Raw genomic sequence first — 21,159 nt, 5'->3', positions numbered from 1 at the left:
CACTCATGCTGGAACAGGCTAGATTAAATTGCTTTACTGACATTTTCAAGGGCGAAAATGAAAATTACATGAAAGCGGTTACGTGGTTGAAAATTTAGTTATTCTAAAAGTAAACTTGTACTTAGGAATTATGGTCACCCTGAAAGAGCAATTAGAGTAGGGAAATATCAGAGAATGAGAAAATAATTTGAGATTTTATAAAGTCATTCGCATAGAGCGAAGAACCTGGTATCTCGACAGGAAGCTTAAGATGGCGTGGCTTTATGGCTGCAGAGCGAGGTTCCTAAGTACCATACATACTCGTATATAAGCCAGATAGGTCTGCTCATAGCTGATGGGAACTTTCCTATCGAGTCCCGAGGGAAGGTGGGTACTCTCTAGAATCAGCAAAGATGCTTATCTTCCTATTTTTCTCGGAATATCTAAACATGAAAATGGAATACTGTGAATCTTCAGTACAAGTAAAACATTCCTTGCATATCTGAAACTCAAATTGATAATTTCTTTAGAAAATAGACTAGTTATAATGAAAAAAAAAACTAGGAAGATTAATAAATCTAGTACTTTGAATTTCGCGCCAAAAATCGTGCGGACATGTTTAAACATAACCTCTGATTTGGTCTTTAATTTGGCGCCAAATTTAAATTGAAAATATTGATCAATTTAAAATTGAGTACTTAACGCAATAACATCTAAACTGGAAAGCTTTGTTTGGAAAGAATGTGTTTGGAAAGAATGTGATTAACAATGGAAAGCATTGTTGCGAAACAACAAACGAGAGCACCATTTGTCTAATTTAACGGTTCTCTATTGTCCCTCTTGCAAATGGACTAATTTGCATTTCCCCCAAAAGCGTAGACAATTGGAGTGTGTTCTCCGTAGAATCAGGATTCAGGTTCGCTGAGGCGTCGAGATTAATGAAAACGCTTTGACGTAGGTTCAAGCGAACTGGAGGAGAGTGTTTGTTGGTACGTCCGAAGCGTTAAACAGTTTCCTCGTCGTGAACGTTAGTATATGAAAGTGCATGCTTCTCTTGAGTAGGTTGTTTCATCAACCCTCAGCGCAAATCCTAACAGAGTTCTCGACTCCCATCGAGGGTCTCAACATTCTAGATGGAAATGAGTACCTCTGTACTGTTGCTAAAAAATTAGTTAGAGTAGGTGGGCGCCTACAAAAAGGAGTTTCGTAGCCTATTAGGACGTTAATTAAGTCGTTACCCCTTCCACACTTCCCCTCCTCTTCATAATGTGCCTCCCCTTACTCTCCATTTGCCCCTTTTTTTAACTTCTTCCTCCTCTACATCCGCCTCTCATTTCTTCCACAGCTAACACTTCCTTTATCCTGCTTCCCTTCCCCTGCCCTCACTTCCCCTTTCCTACTCACCATAATTTATAACCATGTCCCTCACCTCCCCTCATTTCCACTACTTCACCTCCCCTGATTTTTCCTCACTGTCCCTACATACCATCACTCATTTCCCATGCCCCTCTTTTCATTACCCGTACATTCCCTCCTCTCTTCACCCCTGATTTCTCCTACTTCCTCTCCCCTTATTTCCCTACTTCCTATGTCTTTTTTTCCTAGTTACGTTCCCCTAATTTCTTAGGCCTCTTCCTTCATTTCCCTCATTTCTCATACTTCCCCTTCCCTCTTTCCCCCTAATTTCTTCTATTTCACACTTCTCTTACTTGCCATCCCCTCATTTCTACTACTTCCTACTTCCCCTACTTACCATCCCCTAATTGCCAATGTCCCCTCTTTCACTATCCCTATTTTCCCTCCCATTACTAACCCTATTTTCTATTAATTATTAATTTCGCTCCCTTCATTTCCTATGCCCCCTCTCCTCACTACCTCTTCTTACCCTTCCCTAATTTCCTCTCATTTCTCCTACTTCACCTCTTCTTATTAAAAACATCGAAACCGCGAATGTTTTGAAACCTGTAAAAACCGAGAAATGACAGTTAATTCATTTTTTGGCCGGAAATTTGGGAATTTTCGAAGAAAAATCTGTCAAGTTCTATTCTAACAATTTTTTAAATAATTAGTTGAATTATCTTCTTTAATTATAATACCATTCAATTTATGATGCGGAATTCGAAAATCTTTTACTTAACAAAATTTTCTATTTTAGATTTTAATTTCTATGAATAAATTTTCAATTTAAAGAATTTTAAAATACAGTCTTGCAAGACTAAAATAATTGAAAAATTAAAAGAGTTTGAAATTGAACATTTTCAATGAGAAAACCTTTTAATTCCTAATTAATTATTTAAAAAATTGAACTGTACTTGAAGTATCAAAAAGTGAATAATAATTGATTTGCTGAGACGATTCTAAATCCGTTCAAAATTTAAGAATTTTCAATTCATCGTTAAAAATTAAACTAGTTCAATTTAAAAGCCTTAGTCGCAAAAAAATAGAAATAATTTGAAACTGAATTGCTATGAAATATTTTTAATAATAATATTAAATTAAAAAAAATGTAAATATCATGTAGATTTTTCAAGGCATTGGAATAAAATTCTAATAACATGGATTTATATTTTTGGAATGGAATTTGAATCTTTGAACTCTACAATTTATAAAAGTTAAGAATTATAAAATAATCAATTTAAATGTATTTAATTTAAAATTGTTTAAGTGAAAAGTCTTAGTACTTCACACTATATTGGTGTCAGTTATTGAGCATTTTAATACTTAAATTTTGAATTAAAGAACTTTATAAACTACAATTTGCAGTTTATTTTTCATTAATTCAAATGGAAGACGGTTAGGTTTAGAGTTTAAATTTTTTTATTTAATTTACCGGGGAGAATGATTGCGAACCGGGGAAAAAACAGGGAAGTGACCCGGAATTTGTTTTCTTCGATTAAAACGGCCACCCTGAATCAAATCCTTTAAATCCGGTGAAATACTTCAAGGTTCAATCAAATCCCTTAAATCATCCGGACCAAATCCCTTAAATCGTCCGAGCCAAATCCCTTAAATCATCCGGAATTCTTTTTAATTCTTTACAATTTTTGGAAACCCTAGGAAAGTTTTGACATTTGGGAATTTTTAAAATCTCATGATTGTTTAAATCCGCAGAAATAACATCAATTTTATTCATTAAACTTCTTTAGAAATTTCTTTAAAAAGCTTAAATATAAATTAAATTAAACTTATTCATCAAAGTTCTTTAAAAAAAAATTAAAATGCCTAAAAATGCATTAAATCTTGTGAAATTTCTTGAAACTCCTTAAAATCGCTTAAAATGTTGAAATCCGCGGAATTTCTTTGAAATCCTACGTTAATTCGTCTATTTTTTTAACACACTTTTTTAAATATTTTAATATTATTTATTTATTCATTTCTATACTGAGTTTCTTATAATCTGTTAGCAAGGCAAATAATTATTCAGAAAAAATGCTAATTATTATGGTGACATTCAGTGGAAAATTCCCTTCCACATCCCCGTTGCTAGATGGCCTCGAAGATAATGATACTCTTCGATTATGTCCTTGCGAGAATCCAAGGTAGGGTGAGAAAAGTCGCTTTCTGTATTTTAGGGGATATTTGGGTAAATTGGGAATTCCTATCAAGATCTGCCTTAAGCGAATTTAAATATTTCAGAATATGAGAGTAAGTCACAAGGCGAGAAATGAGGATATATTTTATATTGAAATAGAATATTATTTAAAATTCGCGCCATAATGACCTTTGAATTAAAGGTTATGTTTAAGAGTGGCAGTATTGTTTTTAAGCAAACATACTTGGGAAATTAAATTCTTTCGCCTGGGAATTAATTATGTGAACGTATGATGTAAAAGTAAAGGAAGAATAGAACAGGTGAGACAGATTTAGAATATGTGGCGGCCTTGGTGGGAATTTAAGGAATTTATTGTGTAGACAAATATATAGCGCAATTATACAGTTTTTATGAACATCCTCTAGAGCTAAGTAAATACAATTAAACTTTTTTTAAATTACATGCTATTTTATGCGAAAAGTATGTTTTCGCTTTCTTTGACTTCTTTTATCATTTGAATTTGGCGCTCTTTCTAAATCGAAGCTGTTCATTTTCGCGGGAAGTTTAAATTATGTAATTATTATTTGATTAATGTCAAATAAATGTAACTCCCTAGATATTTTTGGAATCTCCAGGAATTCTTCAAAAGTTAATTTCTTTTCCAAAGTTTTCTAGATATTTCTTAAAATCTTTGGAAATGCTAGAAAACTCTTTGGAAAGCGTTAAAATCCGTGTAAATATTATTAAATTTCTTGAAAAGTTTTGAAATCCTTTAAAAATAATTAGTGGAAATATTTTGAAATCCCATGAAATATTTGCACAATTTAAATCTCTCGCCATAACGGGTGACCTTTAAATTTAAAGATTATGTTTAAGCATTATTGTGGGCCAGGGGAACCCGAACTTTCGCAAAAAGTCCACAGATTTAGCTGAAATTGATTACTCGTGGGTTTTTTGGGTCGCTGAATACGAATATTGATTACAATTGTTCAAATTCAAAATGGTGGAACTAATATGATAAAAAATTTTTAATAATACGAGGGTTTTTGAGGTCGTTCATTACAAGTCTGAAGTCAATATTTGAAAATTTAAGATGGAGGATCCAATATGGCGGCGGAAATTGTATAATTTTGACAGGTTTGGCTAAAAATTGTTACTCGGGGGTTTCGGAAATCTTTCATTACGAATTTGAAATAAATATTTTAAAAATCAAGATGGCGAATTCAATATGGCGGCAAAAGTTGTATAATTTCGACGGATTTGGCAAAATATTTTCACTCGGGTCTTTTTGGGGTCTTTGATTACAAGTCTGAAGTCAATAAATTTTAAAATTTAAGATTGAGGATCCAATATGGCGGCGAAAATTGCATAATTTTGACAGGTTTGGCTAAAAATTGTGACTCGGGGGTTTCGTAGTTCGTTGATTACGAATTTGGAGAGAATATTTCAAAAATCAAGATGGCGGATCCAATATGGCGGCAAAACTTGTATAATTTCTACGGATTTGGCTAAAAATCGTAACACGTAGCTTTTTGGTGTCAAATTGCAGGATTTTGAATGGTATTTGTGTCGTATAATGATTTTGGCGCGAAAATAATCGAAATTTGAGTTTATAAGTATTGTTTTTGAGCAAACTTACTTGGGATATTAATTTTTTTTTCCCGTGATAATTAATTATGAGGACCTATAAAAGTAAAGTGAAAGAGGAGCAGGTGAGACGGATGTGGAGTTTGAGGAGGCCTTGGTGGGAACCCTTTTCCAACCAGTGACTTCGCACGATCTGTGGACGGTTACAATTTTTACCTCCTATAGTCCTATACCGTACTTCCGGTTTTAGAACATTTCTACGTTATCGTTTCTTCACAAGTAGAGAGTGAACATGGGGCTTCGGGCTCTGACAAGTTCCTGATTTACATTTTTACGATGAAGCTGAAAAGTAAACATTCAACGACGTAATTCAAACTCGCAAAGCAACAAACGTCAGTTTTAATGCTTCTAAAAAAAAATCCACGTTTTCTCGTATGTTTTTTGTCATTTTATGTGTATGGCTTTTATGGTGACGATGAATTATATGGTTTTGCAATTATTCATATATAACTGAAGAAGATACAAGGTATTATTACAAGCTATAAAATATAAACTGATGTATAAAACGTGATTGCAGATATAAAATATAATTAAAGATATAACATAATTTAGAGACTTTCAATCTATCTGTTCTATGAACTCTTAACTAAGTTTCAAAGTAGTTTTTAAAGAAGAATATTAGTTTTCATCAAAGAGTGCTAATGTATATTTTTCGTTGAATCCGAAAAATTTTCTAGGACTCGAATCTTTTTTCTGAAAAATGATATTTTTAAATTTTCGAGGAATTGTCACGTTAATGTCGACTGAGTAATTGAAGAGGGATGTGGCAGAATGAGTGTATTGAATGAGGAATGGTTATCTCTTTAGGTCGTGAAGAGTCATTTTGTACATTGAAACTTGAGTATCATCAACGTGACGTCATTGTATCACTCAGCCTATACAACAGCAATTGATAAATCCGGAAGTGGATATGTCCATGCCAATTTTCATACGATTCCCGACTGACAATTTTGATTACATTCAAGCCTTCAATCTAGGCATGAAATCTCTACAAGTGATAATTAATTTAGAGGTTGTCATTCCCATTGAAAATTGGAATTCAAAAATCGATAGTAATCCAAACACATACAAATTTCATCAATCATGATTTAAATCATTTTTATCAATTTAGAATTTTTTTATCTACAGTTTTAGGACATAAAAATGTTTTTATTAGGTTATGAATTTATTTACTTATTTAAAATTCAACTACTTGGTGAAAAGTTAAACTCATTTATTAAATTTTTTTATTGAAGATTCATCATTTGAATTGAAAATTTATCTCTGGTTTTTTGTGAAGAAATAGATTTTTCATAGAAAATTGAACTTCTTAATTTTTGGTTTAAAATTTATGTCTCCCCTCTTTCTTTAATTTTAATTTTTGTTTCTAATGAGCCGAAAAGTAAAGAAGTTTAGAATTCTGTTTTTTAATCGTGAATGTTTTTTCATTGTTTTTTTAAGCATACACAATTTTGCTATAAGAAAATAGATTTCGGTTCGATCTTAATTTCAAAATTTTCGTTTTTTTTTTTTTTAATGAAATTTCAACTATTTGGCTGAAAATGCACATTTTCATTTAAAAATTTAACTATTTATTTGAAGATTTATGCACTTTTTGGGATATTCATCGTTTTTACAGAAACATTAGTCTTTATGGTTGAAAATTTCTCTTTTTCATAAAAATTTGTAGTTTTCCATTTGAAGATTCATAATTTAAGTTGAAAATTCATCAATTTCGTTGAAAATTAATTTATTTAACTGAAAATTCAACTGTTTCATTTTTAATTGAAAATTTATCTTTTCTAGTTTAAAATTCAAAAACCTGAATGAAAATGGCTTTTTTATTAGAAAATTCAAGTACAGTGTTGAAAATACACGTATTTTATTAAAAATCTATTTTTTTTAAATAGAAAATTTATCTTGTCTAAAAATTCTTCTTCTCGGTTGATAATTGAAGTACTCCGGTTTAATATTTATTATTTTAGTTGAAAATTTCTTTTTTTTTTAATTGGAAATAAAATTACATGATTAAAAATTAAACTCTTCTTTTAAGAAATATTTCAACTTTTTAATTATTCAAAATGATTTTTTAATTTAAAATTCTTATTTTTGGTAGAAACCAAATGTTCTTGCTTCAAAATTAATCTTTTTGGCCAAAAATTAAATTATTACATTTAAATATTCATCTTCTTATTTAAAAATTGATCTTTCTGGTTTGAAATTCAACTTCCAGTCAAAGATCTACAATTTTAGTGGAAATTTAATCACTTTGTTTGAAAATGTAACTATTTTTTATTAAGTTAGTTTTTTATTTTGTTTAGTGTAATTTTTTAACTGAAAATTTAACTTATTACACTCAAATATGATAAATTATCGTTTTCTTTGAAAATTAATCTTTTTGTCTAAAAATTAGTTTTGTCGGTTGAAAAATCAAGAATTGCAATGAAATATTTATAATTTTTGTTGAAAATTCATTTCTTGGATTGAAAAATAAGCTATTCGATTCAAAAATTGTTGTCGTTTTTTATTGAAAAGGAATTTTTTCCGTAAAATTAAACTATTTTTTTGAAAATTTGTATATTTTTTTTTTTGTTTAAAATTATTGTTTTCTGTTTCAACTGAAAATGTTAAATATTCCATAATATTAATTAAAAACTCCTTTCTTTAGTTGAAACTTCATTGTTTGACTCAAAATTCAATTTTTGATTGAAAAATGATCTTTATTTAGTTAAAAAGTCGTCTTTTTTTGCAGAAATTAATCTTCTTGGTTGAAAATTCATCTTTTTGGTCTAAAGCTTAACTATTTAATTTCAGTATTCATCATTTTAGTTGAATATTTCATAGTCCTAGTTAAAAATTCACCTGTTTGGTTGAACATGAATTTTTTTTACTTAAAATTAAATTATTTACTTGTTTTTTGACAATTTATATTTTTTCAGTAAAAATTAATATTTTTTAGTTTAAAAATTCAACTATTTCTGTTAAAGATTTATTGTTTTTACTAAAAATTCATGTTTTTGGTTCAACATCCAAATATTCTAGTTGAAGATTTATCATTCTGATTGAAAATTCCTGAGGTAGGTTAAAAATTAATTTTAATAACTAAAAATGTAACTATTCCACTTTCGGTTGAAAGATGATTTTTTATAGTTCAGAATGCAACTATTTGGTAAAAAATTTGTCACCTATAATTGAAAATTTAACTGTTTCGTTAAGTTCATGTTTTTTTTTTAAATTGAATTCTTTTCATCCTTGTGGTTAAAAATTCAAGTACTTCAGTTAAATATTTATCATTTTAGTTGAAAATTTATTTTGTTGGATTAAAAAATCAACTATTCTTATTTTTTTTGACTAAGGTATTAACATTTCCAGTTTTTGTTTAAAACTGATATTTTTAGTAGAAAATTCTGGTATTTGTTTCAAAATTCAGTTATTTTGAAAATTTTTGCTCTTTTCGTTCAGGACGTATTCGAATGAACGTGATAAATTAAAATAAATGTTTGAGTTTTTCGGAAAATATAAATATTTTACATGATTTTAATTGATCGGGGAAATTGAAAAACTTGACCCTGCTTTAAAAAGAAAGGATAGGAGTGGAGAGGAAATTTCAATGCGTTGAAATATAGAGGAGCTTTTCTGGAGTCGGTCGTTAAACTTTGAAGAAAGCCTGGAAAGAGAGAGAGAGAGAATGTACACTTTAACTTAAACTGATGCAAAATTGTTCTTTTCTGATTACAGGTGAGTTTACCGGAATTACGAGCATAAATTGGTACCAACTCGGAGTTATCCTTTTGGATTTTGCACTTCTACCTTCACACAAGGGGTGCGAAACGTCAGGCAGGATTTAAGGTAAACGATCTTAGTGGTTGGATTTCCATTTTGCGGATATAAACCGAGCATATTTAACCGCTTTGACCATGCAGTTGTGGAGGTTGCATCCTCACCGGGGATCCTAGATAGTAATAGATCTCAGTTCATGATGCCGAGTTGTGGCGTTACGGCAACTTGAATCCCCCTTAATCTCGCCAAAGAGGTTTTGTGAATTAATAATGAACCTAAAATCTAAAGCACCAAGTTTATGGATTTTGATGGCGAATAATGGGAATCAAATTTAATCCCTGAAGTCTGCATGCTAATATTGTGCCACTGGTTTTTTTTTTTTTTTAATAACACTAATGCAACTATTGTTTTGCCTTCAAAAATATGTTCAAACTTTTTCCAGGGTGGCCGTGGGACCGGGAAATGGCAATGAATTTATTTTTTGACTAGAAATTTGACAACATTTTTATAATGAAAATTTTGTCTAACTTTGATTTCCACTGCGTTTTAAATAATTGGTTAAATTGTAATTTTTATCAATTATAATGTCATTCAGTTTAGAATGCTTTATTCGAAAATCTTTCGCTTTAAAAATTTACTATTTTAAATTTTTAAGCATACATTTTAATTTCAAGAATTTTAAAATGCAGTTTAAAAGTTTAAAAAATTGAAAATTAGAAGCGTTTTAAATCGAAGATTTTTGATGAACAACATTTTTAGTTCATCAATTGTGAATGCAAATTAATTAATGAGTTTTAAAATTAAATTTCACTTTATGAATGAAAAAGTGAATAATTTATTTTACAAGAGGATTCGGAATCAGTTCAGAATTTTCAGATTTTAACGTTAAAAATTAAACTGTTTCAATTTAAATGGTCTTATTAGTTAAACAAATATAAACGCTCGATTATAAATTAAATATTCAAAACCAAACAAGAAAACTAAACTTCGAACGTTGCAATTTTAATTGTTCTATTTCAAACAATTTAATTTGTAAGTTTTATTTTTAAATCGTTGAAGAAATATTTTGAAGTTTGGAATTAATATAAAATTAATTGAAAATTTGAAATGATTTCAAATAATTTAAACCAAGTTTCTGCGTGTGCCGACAAAATCCAGCTATTCGCACCAAAATTTCGGTGTTTCGAAGCTTTTTAAGAATTTTGAAGGCTTCGGAAGAATAAACAACATATCCTAGAAAAATTGAAAATGATTCTTTATTTCGAAAAAATTAATTTTGAAAGAATATTTAAAAAGATTCAGAAAAATTTACAAAATTATCATAAATGAATGTGGAAGATTTTAAGAAAATTTTTGTTATTTGGCAGGATTTAGAGAAAATGTTTAGAAAAAATTCGAATCATTTAAAAAGATGTTCAAAAGTTCTGAAAACATTAAAAAAAATAATAAAATTTTTTTAAAATGAGGACTGAAAATGATAGCTTTGACTTATATTTTTCGAACCGAATCTGAATCTTTGAACTCCATAATTTATTTAAAAAATTTTAATTTGGGAGTTTAATTTCATTTGAATACAAAATTTTTGAATGAAAAAAGTTTTAAACTTCAGTTTTAAAGTTTAAAATTCAAGAGTTCCATTTTGAGTGCTTTAACTGTCAGCTCAGTTTGTATGACTTCAAATGGAAAAATTTGTGACTTTAAAGATTAAATATTTAAATTTCATTGACCATGAAACATGTTTGATAACCGGGAAATAACAGGGAAAATTTCTTTCTTTGCTTGAAACGGCCACCCTGTCCTTCGCTGTTTGGCTAAAATAACATATTCGCCTTCTCAAAATTTTCGAAATATTTAAAGAGGTTTTAAAGATTTAAACATTTTCGAAGGAGATTTAAAAGATTTGAATTCATTTAAGAAGTTTAAAAGGATTTTTTAAGGTTTGAAAGCTTTTGGAATTTTTTAAAAGATTCCAAGGGATTTCAGATAATTTCACAAATTTTAAGAGATTTGAAGAGATTTCATCTGATTTTAGAGGATTTTAAATTTTCCGAAATTTTAAGAGATATAATCCATGATGATTCACGGGATTTCAAAGTATTTTAAAGATTTTGAGGAATTTTAAATATTTTATGGTATTTTACGATATTCCCAAAAATTTCAAGCGATTTTAAATATTTTATGGTATTTTACAAGATTCCCAACCATTCCAAGAGATTTTGAACATTTCAATGAATTTCAAAAGACAATCAAAGGATTTCAGAGGATATTAAACATTTTAGAATTTTTAAATAAATTAAATTCTATCAAATTATAAGGATTGTCTATAGATTTTAAAAAATTAAAAAAAAATTGGAAGAGATTTAAAATAGTTTTTTTCTAAATTCTTGGATGTAATGAAACTCACACGTGACCACGTGCTACACGAATCCTCCTTATGTTAACATTACTTTCACTTGAGGAAGCGACGTTGAAAGCGTAACCGTTCTAGTCAGATTATGTAATATTTCCGAGTCTGTGAGAAATTATTTTTAATTATTCCTCTATTTGGAAAGAATATAATAAGTCGGCTTTTGCGTAATCAAAAAGAATTTGTAGTATTATAGAGAGTGAAACCACACATTGTTCAAATTAAATATACAGGAACAGTTTTCTGTTTTATTTAGTTAATTTATAATCTAGAATTTATTTATTATTATTAATATTTATTAAAGTATAAAGGATATAGCATAAGCTGATATTAATTCAAGAAATATGTCGAAGGTTTCACAAAATTTTTGAATGTTCCAAAAGATTTCAAAGATTACGAAAAGATTTCACAGATTCCAAAATATTTCACAAAGATTTTTTTATTATTTATCAAAGGATTAGGCACCGTAAGCTAATATTGATTTCATAAATATTTTAAACATTTCACAAAGATCACTAAGATTCAAAAGGTTTCAGTGATTTTAAAGATTGCACAATGATTTAAAAGAATTCATTAAGATTGATAAGATTTCACAAATATTTGAAAGATTTTTATTATTATTATTTATCAAAAAAAAAGGGTAGCATAGGATTTTTATTATTTATTAAAGGACTAGGCAGCATAAGTTGAAAATAATTTCTGAAAGGTTTCACAAAGTTTTGGAAGATTTCAGAAATGTTTCTTTAAATGTCAAAGATTTCAGAGGATTTGAAGGATTTCACAGGTTTTTTTTTTAAGAATTCCAAGATTTCAAAAGTTTCACGAATACTCAAAAGATTTTACCAATATTTGTCATATTTTTAATGATTTCAAACGATTTGAGAAAGAGTTCAAAGATTTGGAAGATTTCGAAGATTTCACAGGGATTTAAAAGATTTCTTCAATATTTCAATGATAACAAAGGTTAAATATTTTGTTAATATTATTTATTAAAGGAATAGGCAGCACAATCTAACACTAATTTCAGAAAGATTTCTAAAAGATTTCTAACGATTTCAAGGATTTCAAAAATCTTGCTATTTTTTTTATTAATTTTACTATTATTATCATTATTTATCGTAAGAATAGGTAGCATGCGCTGATACTAAATATACAGAAAAATTTCATAAATATTTAAAGTATTTCACAGGTATTTCTTGAAGATTTCAAGGATTTCAAAGATTTGAACTATTTTCAGTTATTACTATTTTAGTTATTGAACTTATTTCAATATTATTATTATTTATTTAAGTATTGTACATCCTAAGGTGATACAGATTATAGAAATATTTCAGGATATTTGAAAGATTTTTATTAATATTATCATTATATATTGAAGGAATAGGCAGCATGAGCTGATACTGATTTCAGAAATATTTTTAAAATTTCACAGAGGTTGTAAAGATTCCAAAATATTGAAAAGATATAAGAAGATTTTACAAAGATTTCAACCCATTTTTTGAATTAGCGTGTTTATCTATTTTTTTATTTCTTATCTTCTTGAATTTCTTCTGATGTATTTTTATCAGTAAAAAGTGCTGAGGTAATTAACTCATTTTTAAAGCTAAATAAAAAGCTGTTTAAATAAAACAAAAGTTGCTAGAGAGTAAAAGTTGTTAACAAAAGGCGCTGCTGTTAGAGCATTTTCGTGCTTTTCACCCATATGATATAAAATGTATTTAATAATAAATAAAAATCCCTTTTTAATCCTCTTATCTCCGAAAAAGTGTCTTTTTTTTACCTCAAATTGAACTACTGCACCGTTGTGAGCAAGGAAGGAAACACGAAGGTAAATGTTTACCGTCAAGAGTAAATGGATGATTCGAGTGAGTTGAAAAAGTAGAGAAATGTCGTAAAACAGCAGGACGGGGTGTGAGACAGCGAGTCATTTCGAGGACAGGGATCTGGTTGGATCTAAACGATAAGGGCTTTAATTGCAAGATTAATTGAACCTGCGTATGAGCAAGAGCACAATGACGACACGCCGAGGTGGTTAAGTAAGGCGGTAAGAGTTCCAGGGTGCAGTGACCTCGGGTCAACCTGGCCTTCTGCAACTCGAGAATAAGAAATTCCCGTGGAAATGCTAAGCGAATATCGAACTTGTGCTCTAGTGTCGCGCCGAGCGAATAATTAATTCGTCCAATAGAATGCCGCGAAAAGCACGTGCGACAACTCGTGTGTTGTCTCCGATCAACTGTCACAGCATTTCGTTTTTTTGTTGTTTTTTTTAGCAGGTAGGAACAGCAACGAAACAACGATACTGTCCTTGAGAGTATCGTTCTTTCGTTGCTGCTTCTACCTGCTCAATTTTTTTTTACCTTGATAAGGGTGCTGTGTAAGTACCAAAACGTTCTTGAATATTATTTAACAATTTTTGTGTTGTTCTCATTTTTCTTTCCTGTTTTTTATTTTTCACAAAAATTTTGTTCTTCTTTAGAAACTTTTTTTTGAAAGAAAATTTATTTCCAAATTATAATAGGAACATTTTATGGTGATTGTCCAAATTTGTTCGTTGGATTCTTGGTTTTATTTTCAGGAATGTTATACATTTACTTGATTATTGGGCTTTAAATAGTTTGTTCAATTTCATTTTAATCTAATTTATAAATTATTTCTCTTTTTCTTTTAAATAGAAGGAATTAATTTAATTTGATGAATTTCAAAATTAAATTAATTCCACATTTCTTTACGCTCAGAAAAAATGTTTGAATCAAAGAAATTCTTTTCTTGATATCGGGTTAAACAAGTATTTGGTCGATTTAAATAGATTCTATCTTTGATATGGGATCAAAGAAACGTTTGTTTGTTTTAGACAAACATTTTCTTGAGTTCATAATCAGGGTGACCGAAAATCAGGAAAACCTAGACATCAAGAAAAATTCAACCAATTTTAGTAGTTAGGAAACTTTTTATTCTTAAATCACTTTTCAGTCTATTTTTTCACTATAATTTAAAAAGATTCCAAGAAATATTTAGTGGATTTCAATCCTTTCAACGATTTCATAAATTTTAGAGTATTTAAACAATTTTAAGGAAATTTCAAAAGCTTTAAAAATATTCCAAAAAACTTTTACCAGGTTTCAATAATTTGAAGGTATTCTAAAGGATTGTAAAGGTTTTCGGGTATTTTAAGGTTCCAAAGAGATTTAAAGAGCCTTAAAATGTTTCAAGGGATTCAAAAAAATTTGAAATATTTTAGGGTACTTTAAAATAATCCAAAGAATTTTTGAGAGCTTGACAAAATTTAAAGCGCTTTTAAAAGATTTTAAATATTTTAGGAATATTCAAAATATTTCAAAGAATTTTCAATTTATTTCAGTTGTTTAATAAAGTTTCAGAATTTTAGGGTACTTTTAAAAATTCCAAGCAATTTTAATGAGCTTTAAAAACTTTCAGGGTTTTTCAAAAGATTTCAATGGATCGGAAATATTTTAGTTTACTTTAAAAGGTTCATAGGAATTTTCAAGAGCTTTCGAAAATTCAAAAAAAAAAATTGAAGGAATTTTAAATGGATATAATTTGAAATTATTCCAAAATTTATAACTAAATTTTAAAGATTAAAAAAAATATCAAGGGATTTTAACAAATTTATAAGGATTGGATATATCTTAGGAAAATTTAAAATATTGCAAGACATTAATAAGAACTTTAAAAAGTTTCAAGAGTTTTCAAAGGAATTGAAAACTTCTAAGAAATTTTAAAGATTGCAAGGAATTTTTTAATGATTTAAATCAGTTTTGCAGAGATTAAAAAATTTGCAATGGATTTCCAAAAATTTGAGGAAGATTTGAGAAATTCCAAGGAGTTTTATAATATTTCCGAAGATTTCAATTATTTGAAGGAATTCTAATCTCTCTGACGGAATTTTATCATTTTTTCAGGATTTTGAGAAATATTAGATTTCATATAATCCTGAATTCTTTTTAAGCCTTTTGATTAATTTTTTTCATATTTTTAAATTGGTTTTGATTTGGTACATTTTTTTATTTCGCCTTGCATTTTTTTAGTTCAACTTTCTATTTTATTTGAATTCTTTTGAATTTAACTTGAATTTTTTTCAAGTCTTGTAAGTCGAACTCTTGTAAGTTTTTTTAATTTTAAAAGAAGATGAAAATAAATAGATCACTTTTTAACTTTTTAAGTAGATCAGGCTGTGAAATCTCTGAGAAGAATAAATAAAAATTTGTAAATTAAAACCTAAAATTTTTTTATTCCACTTACGAAAGATTCCACACCAGAAATATGGCAAAATTAGAACTCTGCTTTTTAAATATTGCTGGCTTGGAAAAAAGAAAAATTAATCAAGGAACAATCAGGGAAAAGTCAGGGAATCTTGAAAATGAAATTTTGCGGCCACCCTCTCACTTCTGTACACTCAGAAAAATGTTTATTTGAATCAAGCACATTCTTTCTTTGATATGGGATCAAACAAATATTAGATGGATTCAAACAAACTTTTTCCTGAGTTTTTAATCAAAAACTCTAAAGACGTATGTACAACTTTTTTTTAATTTTGCGTAGTAGCAGCATCAAAATCAGTTATGTTGTTTCCACTGTGGGCACCCTCTGCAAAAAGTGTGGTTGCTGGAATTAGAGCGGAAGAAATTCCATACATGTGATACATGAAATGGCGAGCCCTTCCTTCAACTTTTCCTGCATCACCGCTTGATTATAATTTCATTCCCGCAGAGTTCAACTTTGCGTGAAAAGAAAAATACCAAGCATTTTTGACAGGCAAATTGCAAATTGTCCAGAGATTTCGGAGGATGTCAAGGAGTTTTAGAACATATTAAAGATTTAAAGGGAATTTTAGGGGTTTTATCCGATTTCAGAGGATTTAAAAGATTTCTCCATTTTTAACGAATTTTTAAAAGAGATTTAAGATTTGAAAATGTTTTACGGGATTTAATTTGATTCTTGTGGTATTTTAAAGAGTTTAAATGTATTTTTAAAATATTCCAAGGAATGAAATGGGATATCCGAATTTTTAAGGAGCTTTAAAGAATTTCGTAGGATTTGTGAAAATTTCGAAGGATCTTAAAAAGTTATCCAGGATATGGATATTTAAAAGATGTCAAGGGATTCCAACGGATTTATTGAAAAGTTTTAAAGACTTCTAGAAATTTCGGGGATTTCATAGAATTTTAAGGAAAAACTCGTTGACATTTTTTTAACATTTTATAATGGTTAATCTTTATTTATTATTTAAAAAAATAATTGCTATATTTTGCTACTATTTTTCAAATTTGATCCCATACCATTTATGTTCAACTTTCCGTAAAAGTTAAAATTGCAAACATTTTTAACAGGCAAATTGCAAATTTTATAGATCTAATAGTAGTTTTAACTTGGAAGAGATGTTTAAAAATACCAGTTTCAAGGAGTTTAAAAAATTGAAGAATTGTTCAGAGATTTCCGAGGATTTCAAGGAATTTAAGAAAATTTTCAAGATTTAAAGGAAATTTTGGGTGATTTATTCGATTTTATGGGCTTTTAAAAGAATTCAAAGATTTCCTAATTTTTTAAGGAATCTTGAAAGAGATTACAGATTTCAAGCTGTTTTGTGGGATTTTTTTATAGAAAAACCTAAGAATTTCTAAAGATTTATACGAATTTCAGGGATTTCAAGAGATTTCAACAGGTTTAATGGATTGAAAAATATAGACGATTTTTTTCAGGAATTTGCGAGTATCTCAAAAGATTTTAGGTTTTTTGTAGTTTAAAATAGATCCCCTTCTTATTATTAAATAAATAGAATTAAAATATTTTGTTTTTATTTTTCAAATTGTACGCTATAGAATTTAGGTTTAATTTTGAATAAGACGAAAAATACGAAGCATTTTTGATAAATTACAAATTTGAGAGTTGTCCAGAGATTTCGTAGGATGTCAAGGAATTTCGGAAACAATCCAAAATTTAAAGGGGATTCAAAGGCCTTTATCCGATTTTATGTCATTTTAAGCTATTTCAAAGGATTTCAAAGATTTCGTCATTTTTTAAAGAAATTTTGAAAGAAATTTCAGATTTCAAAATGTTTTATGGGATTTTATTCGATTTTTGTGGTATCTTAAGAGCTTCACTGTATTTTTTCAAGATTCCAAGTAATTATATGTGATTTCCGAATTTTTAAGAGGTTTCAAAGCATTTTGTAGGATTTCAGAAAATTTAGAAGGATTTTGAAAAGGTGTTTAGGATAACAACGGTATTTAAAAGATGTCAAGGGATTGCACGGTGAAATCACTTGACATTTTTGAAAATAGTTTAAAATAGTTAACAAATTGCAAATTTTGTTTATCTATCCGTAGTTTTTATTTTAAAGAAACTCTGAAAAATGCCAGTTTCAACCATTTTTTTTTTTATTTTTTTATTGTAGTCATTTGTTTCAATTTGTTCTTGGGGTAATATTTTCGCGCTACATTTTAGTAACTTGAAAGAAAGAACGGAATTCTTTTGAATTGCGAACAGCTGAACGAATTTACGGTGTATGTAGTTGCCACGTAGGTCGCACGACTAACGTTGGATACAGTCGGAAATAAAGTTAAACTTTCAAATAAAACACTGTAGCGGAAGTTTGCGAGAAAACGAATCAGCCGCTTTTCAATCGCCGCTTTACTCTGCTATTGACATAACACGTGCGGTTTGCCAGTGACCTATCCTGTTTCGTTTCACGTTGCGAGAAACCTGATCCAACTCGTGACAACTCTTACGTACCAGGTTGTTAATTACTTTAGCAAATTTCTTCGAAAAAGAAAGTTTTCAAGTAACTGCAAAAAAAAGATAAGAGAATATGAGAGAGGAAATAGCAGAGAATTTAAAAAAAAATCGGGAAAAACCTGGGAATTAACGTGGGAGAATTTTAAATGATTTTTTATTTATAAAATTAACTTTAAGAGTATATTTCAAAACACTTAAAAAGATTTCATAAAATGTATAGTAAATAATCCGGAAAATTTTCAAGCAATTTTTCTAATTATGCAGAATTTTATTTCTTTATTCACTCTTGAAAAGTATTATTAAAAATTACCATTGTATAAGACCATTAAAAAAGTGTAAATATTTAAAAACCTTTTTAACAAACTGTAAATTTTCGAAGAAAATTTGTTTTTTTTTTTAATTTTATTTGGCAAGGATGTGTCTACAAATTTAAAGGTTTTTAAAAATGAGCAAACAAAAAATTTGACCATTTTAAGAGAATTTTTTATTTTGAAAGATTTTGATTAATTTTAGGAATTGGTGGAAATTTCAACTTTTCGTTTAAAAATTCGTTTGGTTAAAACGTAAGTTTTTTAGTTGAGGATTCAACTATTTTGTTAAAAATTTATCTTTTCTGGTTGAATTCAACTTTTTGGTATAAAAGTTTGGTTAAAAATTCAATTATCTTGTTGAAAATTCGTCCCTTGGTACAGAATTCATCTGTTTGGTTTATTAAATTTTTAAGAAATGCAATCATTTGGTTTAAAAATAACTTTTTTGTTGAGAATTAATATTTTCGGGTTAAAAATTAAAATATTTTGTAGTTTCAGGTTGTTCATTTCATTAGCAAATTTCTTCGAAATATAAAGTTTTTAATTAACTGAAAAAATATAGAAAATGTAAGAGAGTAAATTACCGGGAATTGAAAAAACGGGAATTAACCGAGAATACAAATTCGAGCTTGGAATCACATTGAAAAATTAATTTAAAAAGAATATTTCAAAACATTTAAAAAGATTTAAAAAATTTTAAATAAAGAGTTAAAATTTTTTCCAAATTATGATGTATTTATCATTTTTTTGCAGGAAAAAAAACCATAATTATACCAAAATATTTCAAAAAATGTTAAACGAAATATAAGTTTTCGAAGAAAACTATAAATGACTTCTATTTTGGAAAATTAATTTCAAAAGAAAATTTCTAAAAACTTCAAAAGATTTCTAAAAATCTCGAAAAAAATATTAAAGATTTTTAGACGATTTATTTGTTCGGTTGAAAATGTAACTATTTGGTTTAAAACTAACTTTTTTTTTTTGAATTAATATTTTCGGATTCAAAAATTACACTACTTTGTTAAAAATTCGTCTATTATAGTTACTGAAGACTTTTGAAACATCTGGAGCTACTTCAAGTCACTTGCATTAATTTGAAGTAACTTGAAGTCATTTGAATTTTTTTGAAGTCATGTGACGTCACTTAAAGTCACTAGATTTCTCTTGAATTCATTTGAAATTACGGAAATTACTTTGAAATATCTGAAGTTATTTAAATTGAAGTCACTTGAATTCACTAGAATTCTCTTGAAGTCACTTGAATTCCCAAGTCATTTGATATGGAATGAACAGTGAGATGAATAGACACTTAGTAAAATTAATAAAGTGCCGTAAATTTAGTGCCATCCCCTGAAATCAATAAATTTTCGGACAATTTTCGGAAATCTTTTGAAATCTCCAGAAGTTGCTGAAGCATCTTGAAACATCTGGGGTTGCAATAACTTTAATTTATTTAAAGTTAATTACATTCACGTGAAGTAAATTTACCTTACTGGAATTATTTTGTGATCAATAGAATTAATTTTAAATCACTGGAATTCTTTTGATATCTCTTGATATCAGTGAAATCTCTTGATATCAGGGAAATCTCTTGGATCATCTGGAGTGGGATTATCACTTTAATCTATTTAAATTTATTCGAAGTTAATTGAATTTGCATAAAGTGACTTGAAATTTCGGAAATTCTTTTGAGATCTCCTAAAGTAAGTGAAGTCTACTGACACATCTGGAGTTGAAATCACTAGAACTCATTTGAAATCACTTGCATTCTTTTGAAATCTCCTTAAGTCAGTGAAGTCTAGGGACACATGTGGAGTTGGAACCACTTGGATTTATTTTGAATCACTGGAATTCTTTTAAGATCTCCTGATATCAGTGAAGTCTTGAAACATCTGGAGTTGGAATCACTTAAATTTATTTGAAGTTAATTGAATTTGCATCAAGTCACTTGAAATCAGTAGAATTCATCTTAAATCACTGGAATTCTTTTAAGATCTCCTGATATCAATGAAATCTCGTGAAACATCTGGATTTGGAATCATGAAATATTATTATTTTATCGTCGTATATTTTTCTGATGAATCTGAACTTTTCGACACAGTGAATGAATGGTCGGAGGGATCCGTCTCCGGTCTTGGAGTAATTACAAGTCTAATTTCCGGAGGCTATCTTAATTCGCATACCCGTCGTTGGTATCGCGTCGAAGAAGATTGTCTCTGTGTTGGTGCGATGAGATTGTGTGTTGAGCTCAGCAGAGTCCAATCCAGTCTCAGCCGAGTCATCGCACTGCTCGGGACAAAGGAGTTCTCCCGTCTGATCCATACGAGCTGTGGAATCTATACACGTGGAGCGGATGCTGCTGCAGCCAGCACTCGAATCGGAGTCCCCAAGGCTTCAGGGACGCGAAAGAAAATTTAATCCTGCATATAAATCGCTGAGTCGTTGATTCTACTGCTGCGGCTGCTTGTTTAAATACACCTTTCGGCGAATTTACAAGCGCTTTTTACATCGAGTTGCTTCTAGCTAGCTTGTTTCGCTGTGTGCGGCTTCAAAGGCTAGAGGACAAATTCTTCTCCAGCAGTTTACACACTCGGATAAATATTTAATTAGAGATACGTGTGGTTAATTTACGGAACAAATATTTTCGATTGTTCGTTCGCCAATGTTTGCCTGGAGGAACAAGTGTTTGTTCATATCAGAGAAATGATTCGAAATTGAAAATGTGTGCGTGTGTGTGAGGCAAATTCTATTCAAAATTTCAGTAGATGAGA

At 29.0% G+C, this 21,159-nt stretch overlaps 1 protein-coding gene across 2 annotated transcripts in view; it reads left to right on the top strand.

The window, feature by feature from the left end:
- Positions 1-21,159, top strand: part of LOC117170388 (brain tumor protein-like) — a 116,653-nt gene that overhangs the window by 42,355 nt on the left and 53,139 nt on the right. Inside the window, exon 2 of one of the 2 annotated variants that reach the window (XM_033357153.1) lies at positions 8,876-8,986. The exons of the other annotated variant lie outside the window; for it this stretch is intronic. The gene's annotated coding sequence lies outside the window, so the exon portion shown is untranslated. The remainder of the gene's footprint in view (positions 1-8,875; positions 8,987-21,159) is intronic. 2 annotated transcript variants of the gene reach the window in all.

The sequence above is a fragment of the Belonocnema kinseyi genome, chromosome 3, assembly GCF_010883055.1.
Source record: "Belonocnema kinseyi isolate 2016_QV_RU_SX_M_011 chromosome 3, B_treatae_v1, whole genome shotgun sequence".
NCBI lineage: Eukaryota > Metazoa > Arthropoda > Insecta > Hymenoptera > Cynipidae > Belonocnema > Belonocnema kinseyi.
The sequence above is the reverse complement of the archived record's forward strand: the minus strand, read 5'-3'. Positions and strand labels throughout refer to the sequence as shown.